General features: G+C 36.9%; 1 non-coding gene across 1 annotated transcript; it reads right to left on the minus strand.

Annotated features, from left to right (window-relative positions):
- Positions 1 to 8453: 8453 nt before the first annotated feature.
- Positions 8454 to 8559, minus strand: LOC125169181 (U6 spliceosomal RNA). Its single transcript, XR_007153509.1, has one exon. It is a non-coding gene; the product is annotated as a U6 spliceosomal RNA (small nuclear RNA).
- Between the last annotated feature and the right edge of the window lie 13143 nt (positions 8560 to 21702).

Below are 21702 nucleotides of genomic sequence, written 5' to 3' on the forward strand. Positions count from 1 at the left end.
CATACACATGGCAGTATTCAGGTACAACGAGAGTGTTCTATTACTCCGATTTAACAAAAAGCATGAAAGAGCTGAAATCAAAGTGTTGTTAGACTCATAAGCAATGACTTAGAGTTGGCTTTTATAATTTGCCATGTGAAAGGTAAATTTAGGGCCAGTGTAAGTGCACTTTATAACTGCAGTGAGTCCAAATAATTTCTCTCATGTGTCCTGGGCAGTCTCACATGACTTCAACTAGAATCATACTTCCATTTTCCAGAAAAAAAAATGCTCATAGATATTGTCAACCTTAATAGTTGTACAATTTGCATGAGTTTAAGAGAATTGCTTTACAGGAGGACAGCAAAACCGATACTGCCCTGTTCACAGTGAAAATTTCTTTGCTTGGAATTAGAAGCAAGGAAGGAGGAAGATACAGCAGTACTAAAACCTCATAGCAAACTATCACTTATAGTACATATTGGAAGTCTTGTGAAAGATTTTCTAGTTCACTTTATGAGTAACAGACAAGAACATGTCACATTCTTCCGATAACCATCTAGCTTATGATATGACACAGGTTGCCAGGTCAGTGACTTGGGGAGCAGAGATCTGCATGGAAGAAGTTTACTGAGGGGACTAGCCTAAGATAAACATAGGGGGTGGCGTGGTAAAGAAAGTAGGATTAGGTAGAAGAAAAAGTTGACCTGTAATGTAGTCCTGCCTCAGCCATTCCTATTGAGAGCTCTTGAGTTGGAATGCCACTCACGGTAGTCCCAACAGGGACCCGTCACCGGATATGGGTTGCTCCTGGGAAGAAGGCATCCTCTTAGGTGAGCCCGCTGTCTTCAGCTGGAGACAAGTCCCACAGAAGAACACAGCTAATGCTCTCAACCATCCACACTCCCAGATCCTATGAGAATGAGTGCCTGAGTCCTGGAAGGGGAATCTGGACAGTATACCACAGCACACACTACAGGAACTGTGTATATGAGAAGAAGATAGTATAGTGGATTGGGGATCACATGGCCTTCAAATTCAGACAGGTCTAAATTCAGAGACAGTATTAGACAGTGATGAATTATTATCATCTTGGCCAAATTATTTAACCTCTAGAAGTTTCTGCTTCTTTAGCTGAAAACGAAAATAAGAATATCTTCCTTATATAATATATATAAAATATGTGTGTGTGTATGTATATGCACTGTGCCTGCAACATTAGATACACAGTAAATGTTTGCTCTATGCTTCTCCCCACTTCTTCCAAACAAGAAAACTTAGTTGGCTATTTCCTATGCATCCACTACCCTCTCACCATTAGGCTAGCAATGTCAGAGGATAAAAATGAGTATCAGACATGGTCCCTGCCCTAAGAGTACTTACCACCTAGTTAGAACAAATCAGACTAGCATACATAAAATAGTTGCAAATAGTAACAAAGTTACTGACTAACGTATTAAATGTATGGTTATAGGAGAAGATCAAGGACAGCTAGACTAATCCAGAAATAAATAACGAATGAAAATGCTTCACTAAAGAAATCATTCTTGAGCTGAACTTTAAAGGATAGGTTACATTTACATGCTTGGCAGAAGCAAAGGATTCTAAATGAGGGAAGTCTTACTGAAAACGGATGAGAAAGAGCAGAGCTTTCTCGGACTTGAGTGTCGTTGCATATACGGAACTCCGCAATTTTGAATAGCCATCCATAAACTGTCACCCCTGAAGTTCAGCTTAATTCCTCTAGAGATGCTGTAAATCTGTCTCTCTTTAACCTATTAAAACAACATTGGGCTAGTGAAAACTGAGACTTCGTGTGAGAAAGAGAAGCCAATGTTTATTTTTTATGGTCACACATTGATCCTTGGCTTCTGTTGACCTTCATAATATACCCTACTCCCCCATCAAATAAGTCACTCGTCCACTGAAACTGGCTTATGCAACTACTAAAATACTTAGCCTTAGGCTGAATTGTATTAGCATGAATTGTGTGCAGGTAAGTGCTCTATCTATGCCCTCTATGTTTCGTACTGATCTGCTACTGTCCATACATGAAGAGCAGGGAGATGTCTTGTATTTTTTTATTTTTGTATTCCAAGCATCTAGCACAAAATGATTAATTGGGATGGGATAAAATGAATTTGATGACCATGAATAGATGAGCCTAATCAGAACATGTTGGAAAGTAAAGGATAAAAGATCAGTCGACAAAATTAGGAAAAGCCTTGGGAAGTAGATAGAGTAGCTTATATTCAAAGCAATAGTGATTGTGATTTTGGATCAGAAGAGCTACATAATCAAATTTTTTAATATGAAATAGTCTAATAGCATGTTATGAGATAGAGGAGACAGCCAGAAGCAGTAGGAGAAAACTGAGATAATTTCATTAGTAATTGGATGAAGAAGTGTAATAAAGCAAAGACACCTCATAGCTGAGCAATCACAACATAAGTAAATTCAGAAGTCATAGACACAAACCTGAGCATTGAAATCAGTAGAATAACTGTGCTCTCCAAGGATGAGAATTAGAAGAGGAAAACTCAAAACTAAGAACTAAGCCTTGGGGGATGCTCACAACTGGTCAAACAGGCAGGAAGAAAGATCTGATACTGTGTGGAAACAAAAAAGAAAGGAGTGGTTCCACATGGGTAGAGGCAGCCATGCACACCAAGTATTACCAAAAGGTCTAAGGTAGTCCAAAAGCCACTGGAGTTACTAAGAAGGAAATTCTAGACGTCCTTTGAGAAAACTGTGTTTCAGGTTAGCAATGGATTAGAATGTGGGTTGCTAAAGGCTGAGTGAAGGACTGGGGGGAAAGATATGCAGGTGATGTACATTTATTGTGATGGTTAATTTTATGTGTCAACTTGGCTATAGTACCCAGTTGTTTGGTCAGACACTTGTCTACATGCTGCTGTAGATGTTTTCAATGTTATGAATGTTTAAATCAGTAGATTTTGAAGAAAGCAGATTGTCTTCTTTAATGTGAATGAGCCTCGTCTAATCAGTCAAAAGCCCTAAAAGAAAAGACTGAGGTCCCTTAAGGAAGAAGAATTCTGTCCCCCGTCTGTCTTTAGACTCTAGACTGAAACATTACAAGCATTAACTATGTGAGAAATTTTTAAATGAAAAAGAGGAAAGAGAAAAACAGTGAGCAGAAAATCAAAATACTGTTTCCGAGGTAAAGAAGACACATCTGAGAGCAACATGACTTCCAACTGCATGTTGCAACTACACATTGTTGCCTAGACCCCTGTCAGCAATTAAGAACCAAAAACGACTTTATCCAATGAGACCAGATTGTCCATTAATCCATCCAAAACAAGGACCATATTCAGATCAGTTCAGGTGAACGTTTGGGACCACTCTCACCACAGGGCTTTTGTGACTAATCCTTTAAACAAAATGGGTACACCTAGAGCTGTCATCTTTCACTCTCTGTCATCCATCACACCTCTAAGATCAGGAACAAGACACAGATGCCCACTCTTGCCACTTATATTCGATATAGTATTGGAAGCCCAAGCCAGAACAATTAGGCAAGTAAAAGAAATAAAAAGCATTCAAATTGGAAGGAAGGAAAAAGAAGGAAGAAGTAATACTGTATCTATTTGCACATGGCATGGTATTATATATAGAAAACCCTAAAGACACCACCAAAAGACTGTTAAATCTAATAAATGAATTCAGTAAAGTTTAAGGAACAAAATCAATATGCAGAAACCTGTTGCATTTCTATATACTAATAATGAACCATCAGAAAGGGAAATTAAGAAAACAATCCCATATACAATTGTATAAAAAATACCTAGGAATAAATTTAACCAAAGAGGTGAAAGATCTGTACACTGAAAACTATAAAACACTGATGAAACACATTGAAGATGACACCAAAAAATGGAAAGATATTCTGTGCTCGTGGATTGGAAGAATTCATAGTTAAAATGTCCATACTACCCAAAGCAATCAGCAGATTCAGTGTAATCCCTATCAAAAATCCAATGCCATTTTTCACAGAAATAAAGCAACCTTAAAATTTGTATGGAACCCCAAAAGTCCCTGAATAATCAAAGCAATCTTAAGAAAGAGGAACAAAACTAGAGGTATCACGATCCAAGATTTCAAGATGAAATACAAATCTGTAGCAATCAAAGCAGCATGGTACTGGCACAAAAACAGACACATAGATCAATGAAACAGAAAAGAGAGCCCCGAAATAAGCCCACACTTATATGGTCAATCTACAACAAAGGAGACAAAAATATACATGGGGAAAAGACCGTCTTTTTAATAATGGTTTTGGGAAAACTGGACAGCCACATGCAAAAAAATGAAACTGGACCACTATTTTACACTAAATACACTAAAATTCACTCAAAATTTAGTCTAAAGAAAGACTTGAATGTAAGACCTGAAACTATAAAACTCTTAGAAGAAAACATAGGCAGGAAGCTCCTTGATATTGGTTTTAGTGATGATTTTTAAAATTTGACGCACAGGAAAAGGCAAAGGCAATGAAAGCAAAAATAGACATCAGACTAAAAAGTTTCTGCACAGCAAAGGAAACTCTCAACAAAATGAAAGGGCAACCTGATCAATGGAAAAAAAATATTTGTAAATCATCTATCTGATAAGAAGTTAATATCCAAAATGTATAAAGAACTCATGCAACTCAAAAACATAAAACAATCTGATTAAAAAATGGTCAGAGGACCTCAATAGACATTTTTCCAAAGAAGACACACACATAGCCAATAGGTATATGAAAAGACATTCAACATGACTGATCATCAGGTAAATGCAAATCAAAACCACAATGAGATATCACCTCATACCTGTCGTAGTGGCTATTATTGAAAAGAAAAGAAATAATTGTTGGCAAAGATGTGGGGAAAAAAATCCTGTGCACTCTTGGTGGGAATGTAGATTGATACAGCCACTATGGAAAACAATATGGAGGCTCCTCAAAAAACTAAAAAAAAAAAAAATCAAATCCAATATGATCCAGCAATTCCACATTTGGGTATCTGGAGAAAATGAAAACGCTAACTTGAAAAGATACAGACATCCCCATGTTCATTGCTTCATTATTTACAATAGCCAAGACATGGAACATCCCAAGTGACTATCCTTGAATGAATGGATAAAGAAGAGGTCACACACACATACACACACACACACATAAATATTATTCAGCCATAAAAAAAGAACAAAACTTTGTCATTTGCAACAACATGGATGGACTTTAAGGCATTGTGCTAAGTGAAATCAGTCAGAGAAAGAAAAATAATATTTAATTTCACTTATATGTGGAACCTTAAAATAAAAGCTCATAGGATTGGTAGTTGCCAGAGCAGAGTGGTGAGGGGTGGGAAAAATGTATAAAGGAAGTCAAAAGGTACAAACTTCCAGTTATTAAATAAATAAGTCATGGGGATATAATGTGCAGTGTGGCAACTATAGTTAATAATACTGTATTGCATATTTGAAAGTTGCTAAGAGAATAAATCTTAAAAGTTTATAAGAAAAAATTGTTAACTATGTATAGTGATGGATGTTAAGTAGAGTTATTGTGATCATTTCACAATATATACAAATTTTAAATCATTATGTTGTAAACCTGAAACTAAAACAATGTTGTATGTCAACTTTACCTCAATTTTCTCAATGTTCATGTATTTATTTTTGAGAGAGAGAGAGAACAAGAGGGGCAGGGCAGAGAGAGAGAGGGAGACACAGAATCTGAAGCAGGCTCCAGGCTCTGAACAGTGTGGAGCCCAACACAAGGCTCAAACTCATAAACCATGAGATCGTGACTTGAGCTGAAGTCAGGTGCTTAACCAACTGAGCCACCCAGGTGCTTCTTACCTCAATTTTTTTTAAAGGACCAAAATTGATTTCAGTGAAGTAGATTATGCCTAAATCCATCTAAGACAAAGGCCACATCCAGATCAGTCCAGCCCAAGGCTATGGATCTCTCTCACCATGGTGCTTCTGTGACTAATTCTTTAGACAAAGCCTATACAGCTAAACCTACCATGTTTCACTCCCTGTCATCCACTGTCATTCCTAGAGTGTAGTGCCATCTTTTTGTGTACTAAATTTCTGTATTCTTATCTTCCACCGTGCTATCTGACATTACATACTGTTACTCAAATCATGTTCAGAATAGGCATCATTGCTATGTAGTCCTGAGTACCTTATACTTTCTGCATTTTAACAGCTATTATGCTATGCTGTTATTGCATTTTTCTTATATATATATATATATATGTATACATATACATATATATACATACATACATACACATGTACATATGTACATACATATATATACATACACACACACATATATATATATATATATATATATATATATATATCACCAGATTTTAAACTCCATGAGACCAGAGATAGCATTTAGCAGCACCCGAATAAGCACTGAGCAGATGTTTATGATGGAATAAATGAATGAATGAATAAATGAATGAATGAGTAAAGTCTTAATACAGAAATCAATACTCATCAGTCAAGTTCTAACAGGAAAAAGATTACACTCGTATCAGGAAAACTCGAGGACAACTTTGGTTTGTTTTTACAAAAGAATGAATCACAATGGTGTAGACAGGACATGGAAAATTACAAAGGGACAATGCAGGAATCTGGGAGTCTCAAGGGAAGATTCGTTGCCACTGTGAGGCTCAAAGCAAAAGTAAAGAAGAGGTTAGTAGAACCTGGAAAGAAAGAGACTTAGAGACAGAACAGGTCAACCTGTATGTAGTAGTGATTATTAATTAATGGACACAGCCAGTTGGAGACTACCTTCCAGAGGAGGAACCAGAGGAATAAATATCTTGATCTCTTTCTCCACCTCCCTCTGGTATTTTCTTGGGGCTCTCCATTGGCTGGAAAGGCCAGAAGGCCTAAGAACCTCCTATTCACAGCCCTTACAGGTCAGCTCATGAGGCAGTTAGCAAGATAGGAAAAAGTCAAGAATGGAGCTAGAGGGAAATGAGATATCCATGCAGCCTAACATTTACAATTGAGATCTGGATCTTTCCAACCATGTCTTCTAATATTCAGGTCATTGAATGTAATCTCCCAAAATTGTTTCCTCGCATATCTTGCTAGAAATACCTCTACCTTTCTCCCCACAAAAAAATGGATTAATCTTTAAAGGCTTTACCTTCAAATGCAGTCACGTTGTGAATTAGAGCTTCAACATATAAATTTGGAGGGAGGTGTCTAATTCAGTCAATAACATACATAATCTCATTTAATTTTCACAATCCATGAGAGATATCTACATTTTATAGAAGACTAGAATTCACTTTATTTTTCTTTGTCCTTATAGATAAGACATGATAGAATCAGAATTTAAACTTCAATCTGTCTTATTCCAAAACCTATACTTTTTTAACCAGTCCCCACTATTGCTATGAGTTTGTGGCTATCCTATGAGGCTCCTGTATGGGAAGGGGCCATGTCCTACTTAGTTTTCAACTGCAGCACTTACATAGTGTCTGCTCTATAAGAAACATTCCATAATGTTCCTAGAATTAAATATGAATGATGCAGAGAAAACAAACAAAACAGGCTTATAGTTTCAAAGCACATTTATCAACCATAAATAATAGAAAAATACAAAATATAAAACAAGGGAAAAGCAGGCCAAAGCTCAGTACAAGAAACAGTCATTTCTTTCCCTAGATATGCAATAGATTTACTTTGATCCACTTCTCTCAGCTGGATTCAAGTTAATATTTCTTTTCTACTCACTATTTTGCTAAGAGCTATGAGATCAGCTTCTTTTTTTTTTTTTTTTTTTTTCGAGTTTGAAACAGCTAGTTTTCTTTTCCTGGAACAGTCTTCTCCTGAAGCAAAAACCTCTCTTTTGGAGCAAAGCCTCCTTCCTGGGGTTCTTTGTTCTGCCAGTGCTGAGCACCTTTGAGCTTCCCTCTGGAGCAGGTCTGGAACCAGTACCTATCCCTTCTTTTGAACAGCCGAGCCAGTTGTCTCTCATCTTGATTGCCTTTGCTATGCTAGAAGCCTGTGCAGTCGTGTGCATCTGTCTCAGCTCATTTCAATAATCCCTCTATACAGCAAAAGCTGGTTGAATACCTAGGAATGTTGACTTTTTTAAAGATGAAATTATTTTGATTTAGAACTAATATCTTACTAAAAAGCGAATCACTTTACTATAAGCAAGTTGACTTCACAAGCAATGCTGATTTAAGAATGAGCTTCAGTGATAAGTAGAGAATGAACCCAATGGTCATAACCTATTAAGATTTGGAAAGGATTTGAGACATCTTCAGACCAACTGCCTATCTAATTAAGAAAGCCCAATATAACAAACTGGGAGTTAGGTGACCAGAATGAAAACCTTGCATATTATGAAAGAAAAGCCTGGTTCTGTTCTGTGTTAGCTCTGTCACCAGAGCTTCCTTGAATTAAACCAAATTCCACTTCTTTTGAAATTGGATTATTTATTATTTTACGTGTCATCCTTGGCCAAGAACCACGCTAATCTTCTCTGTAGCATTCCAATATTCGTACACGTGCTGCCAAAGTGAACACTCTTCATTATCTTAAATAATACTTCCTGACCCTGTGTTCAATTCACAGACCCTATGGTAGGTGCTAGAATTTTTTCTACTCATTCATCTACCAAAATAATATGCAATAATAACTCCCCCTACTTGCCTATATTGTCCATTGAGACTTCCAAAAACTGAAGTTGCATCAGAAGAAGGCAGAGAGTCCATCAGCGAGAAAGGGGAATAACTTTCACAGGATGGAAATAGAAAGCCATAGAATAGTACATTGAAAAGGGACAGGAAGAGAGAAGACATTTGGGTGTAGGTGGTCATGGCTTGGGTTGGGTGTGAACCACAGTATGGGGGAAGGGGGTGGTAATAGGCAGATGCAATAAACAAAATTAATTTTCCCAAAAGGTACGGATAAACTACAAAAGTAGAATACAGGTCGGAATGGAAGGCAAAATAAATCCCTACTTAATTGTAGATCTTGAAATAGAAACATTTGATAACTTTTCTCTACCTCTCTTTTTCACACAATAACCATATTGCATTTGGTCTGTAGGGCTACATCTACAGAACTCCCTGTCGCTTGCTCCTCCCTTCAACTCACCCAAGCAGCACATTCTGTGGATACTGGTGGCATCTCAAAGTAGCAGGACCAGCAGAGTGGATACAATATACCATACTGCCTGCTGGCCCCACCAAGACTGCCTTTTCCCATGATCATATGGCTTTGTTCCATCTATTCAGTTATCATCCCTGCCCCCTTTCATAACAGAATTCGATACAAAAAGAAAATACAAAACTAGTGTTTCAAAACCAAAGTCATTATTTTGGGTGAAATTTGTATCCTAGATACTGGATCATCCCCCACTAACATGAAAATATACTGGAGTACTGCCAGTCTTTCCCATTATCTACAGTTCTGTTATAGTCTATCTTTATCTATTGACTGTTTAAAACAAAATCTCCTAACTCTATTGTCCTGATCTAGAAATTCAAACACCTGTAAACTTATTAAAAATATGCCCATGTGTCTATTGTCCTTTCTCCAATTTCTTAATCTACATTTTCCTCTCAACCTACTCCATTCAAACCATTCTGATGAGCCATTTTCACTGAGGTTGCAAATGACACAGATGAATGCTCCTTGATTTTCTTTAATTTATATTTAATTCATTTTAAATGTAATAAATACTACTGCTATAACATTTAAAAATGAGCAGAGGATCTAAAATGAACTTCCCTCCCTACCTCTAACACTAGCACTCAGTTCTCCCCGTAAAGTAAATTGCTAGTTTATAGGTATACATCTAGAGATATTTAATATGCATACAAGCATTTCTTCTTAAATTTTTTTCAAGCGGTAGCATGCAATCTTCTGCTCATTTTTTTTTCATTTACCATATCTTGGATATCATCCCAGATCATATCAACACATAAAACTTCCTATCTTTCTTTGCCTCTCATTGTGTGCTTTTACATTTTTTTATTTAATTCTTCCCTACCAATGGACATTTTGGTGTTTTTAATCTTTCACTTACAAACGATGCTACAATAAATAACTGTACATATCTCATTTCGTCCATAGTGGAGTTTATAGGATAATTTTTTTAAGTAGGCTCTATGCCCCATATAGAGCCCAGCACGGGGCTTGAACTCACAACTCTACGATCAAGAACTGAGTTGAGATCAAGAGTTAAACGCTTACCCAGCTAAGCCATGAGTCACCCCACAGGATAAATTTTTCAATGGGATTTTTAAGTCAAAGAATACGTGTGTTTTTAAATCTTTGCTATATATTACTAAATTGCCCTTTATATAAGTTATAATTTATAGTTTCCCAACATAGTTATCAATGCAGTGGTTTATTAGAGCTGTACACTTAATTATTTACTTACACAGCCCCTTTCAAAATAGTATATGAATAGTGATTTAGTATATAGAATGATTTTCTGCTATCCCATTTCCTCTGTCCTTAACCTTTAATTTTAGCAAATTAAAAAAATCTTCCTTAGCATTAAGCTTTTAACTATTAAATGACTTTATACTTCTGTTACCAGATTTATCAGTTCTAAGTGTATATTTTGATCCATTGTTATAAAAGACAAAGAAACAACCAAACTTGTTTTTTCTTTCTTATACACACTCCTCTTTTCTTCCTAACTTTTTTTAGTTACATGATTTATTGTCAAGATTTACAAAAGTTGTATTATATTCTATAACCATAACTTACACAATGGTTTGCACATTAGTTCTAAAATCTGAATACTTAGTCTTCCAATGGCAAACCCTGCAATCAGAGCCTTACGGTTCTAGCGTCTTAGTCCTACACCCCTAACATTCTTCACTAACCTTTCTGTTTAGCTTGTCTATTCATCTCTTATCAATCTCTAATAGTATGTTCAAGAAGGCCTCATGGTAATTATATTATCTGAGCTCTTGCATGTTCAAAAATGTTTACTGCCTTTTAGAAAATAGACATTGCTTTGCTAATTTCTGGTGTTGACTATTGCCATAGAAAAGTCCAATTATAATCCCAGCCATCATAAAATACAGAGTGACTTAGGCCAGATTGTTTACTTGCTTGCATAAATAAATAAATAAAGTAATTAATTAGTGAACAAATGAGTGAGTGAAGGAAGCAAAGAAAGGAAAGAAGGAAAGAAGGAAAGAAGGAAAGAAAGAAAGAAAGAAAGAAAGAAAGAAAAGAAAAAAGAAAGAGAAAGCTAACTACTGATATTCACATGTATTGGGGAATACAAACTGTGGAACGTTTTCTGTTGCTTTGGCTGCTTTTGATGTTAAAAAGTACATACTCTTATATCCTGCTTCCACAAAAATGGCATACATTAAATAGATCATTCAAAGCCAAAGAGCAAATCTTAAGCAATGAGTACTCATTTAATATTTTAAAAACAAAAACAAACACCAAATTCCATTCCCCAAAATTCTGGCTATTAAACAAATTGATGTATAATTTGGGATTCCTGTCACAAAGATTTCATAAGCAAGTTGTCCTATGCAATGAGTCTGCCCTGAGCCTTACATAAGGTTACATTTTTCTTCCACTGAAAATCAGAGATTGCTAAACATTTCTAACATCTACCAATTTTCTTTCCTTTCCTAAGTCGTATGTTGTATTACTTTATTTTGTTTTAATGAGCCAAAAGAGTTCTTTCCTTCAGTCACTAAAGGGGTTGTTTTGTACTCTATCATGTTTAAAACACATTCAATGTGCCTTCAGTATGAATGGACTCACTGTTCTTCTAGACATAATTATTGGATACCTAACTAATATTCTCTGATGAGATGTAAGTCAACTGTAAAATCTTCAGCAAGACTTTGCATACTGATGTTAGCTAATTTTACTGAGTACTAAGTGTCTGGAATTGCACTAAGATCTTTAACACATTTTTTAGTTGAATCATTTAGCGCATATAATCCCAACAGCAAAACTGGGGTAGAATACTCACATTTTTCAGAGGAGGAAATTGAGTCCCAGAAAGGTTGAGTAACTTGTGTAGGCTCACAGCCAGAGAGGGGCAGAGCCATGATGTGAAGCAAAGCATTCTGATTCTAGAACCCAAGCACTTTACCACTGTTGTTAACACAACCATCCAGTTGATGTCTGGGCTAAGGGTTATTAATATGCCTTTCATAGTATCTGCATTTGATATCAATGAGAGAGGTATGTTTGGGCTTATCATTAGGCACACAGATTACCTTATTCTGGCTCATATTAGCAACATCAAGACAATGATTAATCCAGTAAAATTGGTGCACGGGAGTCAAGACAGTTTAGGGCTTGCAGCTGTTTGATTTTTTTTTTTTTTTTTTTTTTTTTTTTTTACTTTTCAATCCATTGTTTCGGCATCATGTTAATATCCTTAGAGATATTGTTAAGGCATAAAAGGTGGGCATGCACACGCACACATCCCCCCCCCCACAGACTTTTGAGAATGGTATTATAAATTCCAGATCTGTGCAAAGCTCTTTTTATGTTTCAGATTATGTAGAAGGCAAGACTGGGAGTGTAACCTGATGGTTTGCTTGCTTTTCCTCTCACCTGTGCTCCTTGGGAAGCAATAGTAATAGCATCATTATCACATCCTCGTGCTTTTCAACGTAGGGTGTGATAAAGTTGCAGTGAGTGCAATTTCTTCTGGGAGAATAAAACTTTTGCTTTTTCCCTGGTAATGTGCAAAAACAAATAAAAGCAAAACAAAACAGAAAAGAAACTTGAGTGAGCTGCTCTGAAAAATATGCTCCAATAGAGAAAACTTAAAAAAACCCCAAAACATTGTTATCAGGCAAAAATAACACATTTGAATAAATATTTATGTATGTTTTCCTAGTTTTCTGGCTTATGCTCCTTCATGTACCTTGCAGGAAGTTAAAGAAACAACTATAAATCATAAATAAGGAATAAAACGAACTCTATGAAAGTCTCTGATTACTCCATTACTGAAATCCAGCTTAGCAATCATTCCTTTCCTTCCCAGTATATTTCTATAAACAATCCAAAACAAACCTGTAGGATTTATAGAATGCTTTTAATATAAATGAAAGTGGAACCACGCACAGAACTGGCGAGAAATTAATTCACATTTCTCTCTAGCAAAACAAAAACAAAAACAAAACAAAACAGCAACAACAAAAAAACAGTGTATTGGGAAAACAACATATTCCTAACGAGCAAAACCAAGGAAGACTCTTAAATAACTTGATATCCTTTGTATCGCAGGGTGTTTCTGTAGGCTATGACCCAAAGCGAAAGCTAATGGACTAAGAAATTTAATATTTTTTTCTACCACTGATTCTTATATGAACTGGGGGATGTCATTTTGCTTTGTTTGTTTGTGTTGTTGTTGTTGTTTGTTTCTTTTAATGATAAAAGTGAATAGATGAGCATGAGCCAGCCTAGCTCAAAGAATGACAAAAACGAATCCACCAGAAACCAAAATGCTTAGTTTGGGCTGAGAAATGCACTTTGAAAATAACCTAGGAGAGCCACAGAGGTTTCATATTGTAATCAGAACTCTCGAAGATCATTCAATAGAACCCAGTTCTTTCATTCATCCATATACATTTGGTCAAAACTACGATTTTATTATTCCTACTTCTCCTAGGAAATCTGGATCCCCATATCCCCTTATGTTGGAGAATCTTCTAGACATCATTACCTCTATGCAAATCTTCTGTGACTAACCCCACACACATCTCATCCATTATGGATATTCATGCTCCAAATTTAATTCAAAAAAAAATCAAGCGATTTGTAAATCATAACTCTGGATTATAACTTTATAAAGACCTGATCTAGTGTTAATTAAAGATTATATATAATTTTAAGTATATTCAAAATGCATAAGAACACCTGATAATGCAAGATAATCCTCATGCTTATTATAGAAATATAATTTCAAATAAATTCCAGTCATTGCCAAAAATATATTTTTGAAATAAGTGGATATTGGCTCTATTTTTGAGAAAGAAGTTGAGGCTTCCCAAGTGAGTTCACAGCAAGGTGGAAAGTAATATCTATTTTTCTCAAATGTGTTAGACAAGGCCACCAGAAACTATGTTAGGGGCTAAAATTAGCCATTGTAATAAAGCATAAGGCAATACTGTTATACACTGTCACTGTGTTTCAAGATGCAATATGTTTTGATGGAATTCAGTAGTTTTTATAAGTTGGAGTCACTCAAACAGCTCCTTTTTTTCTTTGTCCATCTATGTGATGCTTAAAAACCAGGTTTATAGCCTTAGCATTAAAAAAACATTTTCTTAAACGTTTATTCATTTTTGAGACAGACAGAGACAGCATGAGCAGGGGAAGGACAGAGAGAAAGGGAGACACAGAATCTGAAGTGGGCTCCAGGCTCTGAGCTGTCAGCAGAGACCAATGCAGTGCTCGAACCCACAAACCATGAGGTCATGACCTGAGCCGAAGTCGGACACTTAACCGACTGAGCCATCCAGGCGCCCCAGCCTTAGCATTTTTTAATGGAGTGTTTTGGTATAGTATAGGCATAGGGTTCATATAATTATTATGGACAGTCAACCATAAGGTATAAAGCATACATTATTATATAATTAATACGCCACGGGCTTTTCCACTGAATTTAAGTCAATTTTATACATAAGAATTAATGAATATCCCTTTAATTAAAAATAACTTTAAGGCATGATCAATTAGTCAAAACAACTATATCAACACAGAAGTTTCAAATCAAAGTGGCAAGTTTAATTTATTGCACAATAGAGGCAAAGAAGAATGCACAGTAAGGAATAATTCCAAAATCCCACATCAAAATAACTGAAATTAAGTTCATCACAGGAGTGGCTATGGGAGAAAATGTCACCATTAATGTCCTCCTGGAGAATTTTTAAAAACAATAAATACACTCATCTGTTGAATTTAGTGCTGGTCTTATCTAGAAATTAAATTGTCCTAAGTTCCAGCTTCCTTCTCTGCTAGTTGAAAGTACATTGCTGTTATGATTAACGATGAACCCTAGAAACCCATCTTGTCCACAAACCCCTGTGGCACACCACAGAGTTATTGCAAGAGGTTTATGAATTCCTGTGTCCACCAGTTTTGTGGACTAAACAAATCACATACACATATCTATTATTACTTTTTCAAATACAGTTAGTGTTGAGAGTTTAACTAAATTAATCCATGATATTGCTGCCTGGACATCCATTTTGTTCGGCCAACTAGTCTGCAGGGACTTTAAACTGACATTAGCCTCTCCTGCAAACTCATGCCTTGGATAGCAGCTTTAGAGTCACAAGCAAATAGAAGTTCCTAATGTGACTTCAACTGTCTCTCCTACCTCCCAGTGCCTATATGCCTCATGCATTCCTTAGATAATATCCCCCTGGGGACTTACCAAAACACAATTGATCAGTTACAACTGATCAATCCAGCCCTAGCTGAGAAGCCCCAAAGTACCCTACCCATTCACACTACTAAAGGCATGGACCCCAGGTCCTGCCTTCTCTCTTTACTCTGCCTTCGTGTCCCCATGCAGCCCCTCGAGTTGTCCTTCCTCCAGGCCCTGTGAGTAATAAACTTTTCTGCCTCAATTTCTCTTGTGGTCTGTTACTGAACTACAAGCTACTGGCCAGCATTCTGTGCTCCACTTAGTAAACGTTAATTTAACCAAGTCATGAGAGTTGTTGGTGTGTTTAATCAAACACAGTTCATTAAGCATGTCTCACAAAGTCAGTGCCCCCCGGAAATTCCATGGGTTCCCCTATGTTTCCCAGCCTCCCTCCAGATAGATTAGTGCTATGTCACTAAGCCAAGCCAATGGACTATAAGAAGGCATGACACAGGTCACTTCAGGGCCAGCCGAAGCAGTTAGGCATCCCGATGCCTACCCTGTTCCCCATTGCTCTTCCCACAGTCATCTTAGAGTCCGTGTCGTCAACAGGACATAGCCATAAGATGTAGGAGGACCACCTGACCCAGACTAGTCTCTGTATGAGTGAGAAAGTAACTGCCTTATGTCAGCCAGAGAAGGTTTCAGATTTGTCTGCTATAAGAGCTAGTATTAATTATGGCGACTGATGGCTAAGTGAAATAAGCCAGTCACCAAAGTAAAAATTTTATATCATTCCATTTATGTGAGGTACCTGGAGTCACCAAATCTATAGAGACGGAAAGGAAAATGGTTGTTGGTAGGTGCTGGAGGCAGGAGGGAATGGGGAATTGTTTCATGGGTCTAGAGTTTCATGTTTGTAAGATAAAAAGAGTTCTAGAGATTGGTTGCACAGCATTGTAAATGTACTTACTACTACTGAGCTGTGCACTTAAAAATGGTTAAGATGGTGGGGCGCCTGGGTGGCTCAGATAAGTAAGCATCTGACTTCAGCTCAGGTCATGATCTCACAGCTTGTGAGTTCAAGCGCCATATAGGGATCTGTGCTGATAGCTCAGAGCCTGAAGCCTGCTTCACATTCTGTGTCTCCCTCTCTCTCTGCCCCTCCCCTGCTCTCTCTCTCTCTTGCTGTCAAAAATAAATCAACATTTAAAAACATTAAGATGGTGAATTCTATGTTATGTATATTTTACCATAATTAAAAATAAAAAATAAAGAAGGAAACAAGGTTTCAGGATGAAAAATTATTGTTTTTTTAATAAAAAAATAAAGAAAAGAAAAAATATTACAAAAACTAGGCCTCAGTTGCACAGAACGGCAAGGTGATTCCCTCAAGAGCCTTCCAAAAGAGTTTAGAATTGTGTCCACGTAATTGGAATAAGAATAGAACAGCTTTACCTAAAATGACTGTCTAGGTCCATTAGATGTCTGAAGAAAAAGTGCTTCCTAGCCAGATATTCCATTTTTGGAAATCACAATGTCCTTTAGCAGTTAAAAACTCTGAGAAATCTTGTGGAGAAAGGAAAAAAAAACTTTTAATTTGTGTAAACCCTTTAATTTGTGTAAGCCAGCCTTCCTTAATCATTTAGCTAATGATTTTTTTTGTACAATACCTATTACTATCTGAAATGCCTATATTTCTACACAACACTCATTTCAAAATGCTGAAATACCATCTTCAAACTGATACGTTAAGCTATTATGTTTGCTTACCAAGTGTCTCATTTTTTTTTACACATCTTGATAACTATGCCTTGAGGACCAACTGCTATCTGTCCTGATCAAGACTAATCCAGCATCACCGGAGTAGAACAAAAAGTTGTTCCTGGATCATAAACAATGAGTGTAAACACACATAAAAGTATGCGTGCACACACACACACACACACACACACACACAGAGCCACATTTAATTGAATACTTACTATGAGCCTAACACTACGCAAATAATGCATTACATATACCTTACCTCAATTAATTATCATCACTGCAGTCCTATGATAAAGCACTTTTTTTCCCCCAGGATTTTGAGGATGAGGAAACTGAGGCTCTAAGATATTAAGGACTGTGCCCAGGGTCACGTGATTAGCAAATGGGTGAAAGTCACATCAAACCAGAGCTAAAAGACTCCAACACCAAGCCCTGAACCATTATGTTATATTGTAGAGCACTTTCCTCTAAGTGTAAGATCTGAATCTATCAAGTGCTTCATTCTAAAAAAACAAAAAACAGAAAAACCTTCACTATGAGGGAAAACAGGAAACAGAAACAAACAAGAACAAGAATAAAACCAAAACCCACAACCCCAAAACAAATATGTGGGCTTCTAGGTTTCCAAAAAGTACAGCTTTTATTTAAAAAATTCTTTAAACATAGTTAATAGCCTGCAAAGACCTAAAAGCTGGAGAGAAATGGTTTAAAAACAAAAAACAAAAAAACTCCTGTTTATAGCATAGGGTGTGAAATGGTAGCACACTGGGTTAAGAGCTAGGCTAAAAAGTGGGAGACCTGGATTCAAGTTCAGTATCTGTTCTCAGATTCTGTTCAGAATCTGTCCTCATCTAACTGGCTGCGATTTGGCAACATCCATTGACATTTCCATGCTTTAATTTCCTCATACGAAAAGTGTGGATAGAGGCCAAACCAGCTGATCTCTAAGGGTCAAAGACCCAAACATACACAAACTTACTGTAATGCTATGAATGTGCTTGGTGGAAGAAGAGAGGAGGGGAGTCTTTACAACTTGGAAGATTTATTTGCCCTAAATTCAATCCATGTCAACTTTCTAAACTGAGGGAGAAGCTACCCTTTCTGCACTTGTGGACCTGTGGGTACCTGGGTTGTTTCATTTTGGTATAAGTTCACAAACACAAATGAATGCAGGGAACAACAGCCTGCTAAGGAGAAGGCAGCGGAGGTCTGAGGAAGTCTATTCTTCTCCTGCCTCGTTGCTTTGTTGTGCTATTGACACCTAGGATTCAGCTGCAAAAGGAGCCCTCTCTTCATCCAGACTCCTCTCCTCTATGGGTGGGCATCTAAGATGTTGATACATTTTCCCGCCCTTAAAATCAGAAGAGGGGGAATAGCATTAAATATGGAAGCCAGAATATAGGACCCAGAAAGAAAAAGAGGCAGGTACCTAGTCTCTTGTTTCTAAGTTTCATCTAGAATCATTATGAATATCAGAAAAGCAAGAGAAAAGAGGTATATATCTCCCCTGCCACCTCTGCACTTGTCCTGCTGACGTTAAAAGGAGTAAGAGAGAAAAAGAGACCAATTGAGATAGGTCACACTCCTATGTCATCATCACAGGGTCTCTACTGAGATCAAAGATATGCATACACACACACACACAAAAACCAAGAAAAACAGGATCCACATGAGGTATTATGTGCCACAAAAAGTAACTGGCATTGGATAAAAGTGTAGGCACCCAGCTTAAGCTTCTGGTCCCAAATTACCTTGTATATTAAAAAAAAAGTACCAATCTAAGTAGCATTTGGATGAAAAAAAAATGTCATTACTGTATATAAGCACCTGTCAGGGAGTAGATGAATATTCTCCTTTACTCTCAAAATGTCACTGCAAATATTAGCCCTGTTTATTGTGAGTTTTCCCCACCCTATTCCCCTTCTTTCTATAGCTCTGTAATAAAAATTATTCAGCTGGTAACTATCCTCTCCCAAGTTTCTACTCTTTGACATTTGGTGCTTTCATGCCTCTAAGTGAAGTACAGCCTTAATACTGTGAGGGGGGCTATAGGCGTTCCTTACTTGAGTTGCTAGACTGTGTCTGTCTGTCTCTCTCACTCTCTCCCCTTCTCTATCTCTGTCATTCTCTGTCTGCCTGCCTCGCTCTTTACTTCTGTCTCTCATTCCCCCCTCTCCACCCAACCCCTTCAGCCTGGACTCTTCCCAGTCCTAGGTTTCTCGCTAAGCTTCCGTCACTACCTAGGAAGGAATACCCAAGCCTTCACGTTCTCACAGTTGTAGATTGTGTCATGTCAGATGATCGTTGCTTTCCCACAGTTGCTCACCAACTGCTTTCCACTTATGTAAATGAGGCTGTCTTTGCTCACTGTTCCACTCTCTGACAGTCATGTCACCACATAAGTCAGCTGGAAGATAACCACTTACAAGTCACGAGGCCAATCGGGTCAGCTAGGATATTTGTTTTTGTTTTTGCATCTTCCTCTGCACTTCCTCACAAGAGAAATGGGAATCTGCACCAGAAAAAGACATGATTGAGCAGGGAACAAGCATTCTCAATTAGCTCCAAGTCACCCTTCTTGTCCGCCTTTATGGTGCATTCTCTCCTTTTCTCCTCCCACTTGACGTAGTCTTTAAGTAATTTCACACTGCTGCTTTCTGATAAACCAGCCATGGAAAATAACTCACACAGCAGGGGATGTATATGTTCTGGTATAAAACAAAGTTTTAGGGACCCGGTAGCCACCAATAAGTCATTTCTAAAATGCAAGTCTTTATACAAGACATTCACATTCTTTCTTCAAACCCTGCTTTATTTATTTCATGAGGCTCTTCTCAAGAACTGGTTTCTCAAGTCTTAGGTAAGAACATCTTGAGAGTAAAACATCAGAAACTCTCCAATAAAGGAGCCGATACTTACTACTGTCTTATTTAAGGTCAAGTAAGGAAGATTTGAATGAGGCTGAACCAATAGAGGCAATTACTTTTGCTCCTCTCTCTTAGGTGTTACAACTGTGGGTCAGTTGGTGAACTCTTCTGGCCTTCATGGTTTCTCTTGTTTTACGAAGTTTATAGCTCCAAAGTATCACATCCTAGGGAGAGTTTAGACTCCCAATGGGAGAAACAAGATCATTACCAACATTATGGACTAGGTATACTCTATCAATTGTCTTTTATGTATAATAATGCTTCGGGGCATATGTCTTTGTCTTGCAGTATGCAGTTACTATAATTGGAATTGTATTCTATATCTAAATAGGTCAATTGAAGCATAGCTATTGACAGAGGAAAATGAATTTCCTCACCCATATGCCATTCAAGGACACCATTCTTTGGTGGCACAGTGAAGGACTCTGAGGACATAAAGACAAAGCAGAAATGAGACTCATCCATTTAATGCTGCTTAGTACAGATATAGAATGTCTCCCAGATAATGAAATAACGAAGAAATGCTTTGCAATATATTGTCCAAAAAAGAGAATGAGATTAAGAAATAAAATAGAAGAAAAGAAGGGAAAAATAAGAGATAAAGAGAATATGGAAGATAAGGAACAAAGTACTAAAGAGAGAAAAAAGAAAGAAGGGGAGAGAGTAAAGAAGAAAGGTGGGGGAAGGGGAAAAAGAAAAGGTCTCTGTGTAAGTCTTTCCATATATCACATGCTAATTAATATTTTGAATTTGAAAATGTGGCATCATGCTTTCTGAAAGTACACATGGCTATAAAAACAAGAACCGACTTTGCTTCTTTCGACCTGAATGAGTCTTATGCCTTGGAGAATACATCAATTCTTTTAGAGCCTTCTCTTTGTTGTCACTTTGGTCCATGAAACCAACAGCTTCAATCTCATAAAAAGGTCATCAAAGCTAAAAAGCTACTATGCTAGGACTTATTTAGAATTTTGGTTCTAGGTACTTTTATCGTAAGCATCTTTACCTTAGACATCATTGCCGTAAGCATTTTACTGCCTAGTCAATTGTCTAGAAGGCAGTTTTGCCATAAAATAAAAGAGTGACATTCATTAAAAGTTTCATTATAAAACATGAAAACTAAACTGTCAAAAATGACTTTATTGTGAAATATAAAATATTTGAATAAATTTAAAATGTATATAGATTTGTGGCAATGCTGAGCAAATAAGTGGTTTTATTTTGAACAATGCAGGATGGGGTGCTGACCCCCCTTACAGTCAAAAATCTCTGTGTAACTTCTGATTCCCCCCAAACTTAACTAATAGCCTATTGTCGACCAGAAGCCATGCTGAAAATATAACCAATTACGATGTATTTTGTAGGTTTATATGTCTTATCTATATCCTTACAATAAAGTGAGAGAAAATGAAGTTATTTTAAGAAATCATAAAGGAGACAAAATACATTTATAGTACTGTATTACATTAATTAAAAAAAATTCACATATAAATGGATCCATGCAGTTCAAACTTGTGTTGTTCAAGGACTCAACCCTACTAGGATGTATATTTGTTACTGAGCTTTGTATTGAATTGTGAAGACTTTCTATGCTGTTGTTCTCGGCATATTGTCATATGCCAATGATAGACAATGCAAAGGTCTATG

This window comes from Prionailurus viverrinus, chromosome B3 (genome assembly GCF_022837055.1).
Source record: "Prionailurus viverrinus isolate Anna chromosome B3, UM_Priviv_1.0, whole genome shotgun sequence".
NCBI lineage: Eukaryota > Metazoa > Chordata > Mammalia > Carnivora > Felidae > Prionailurus > Prionailurus viverrinus.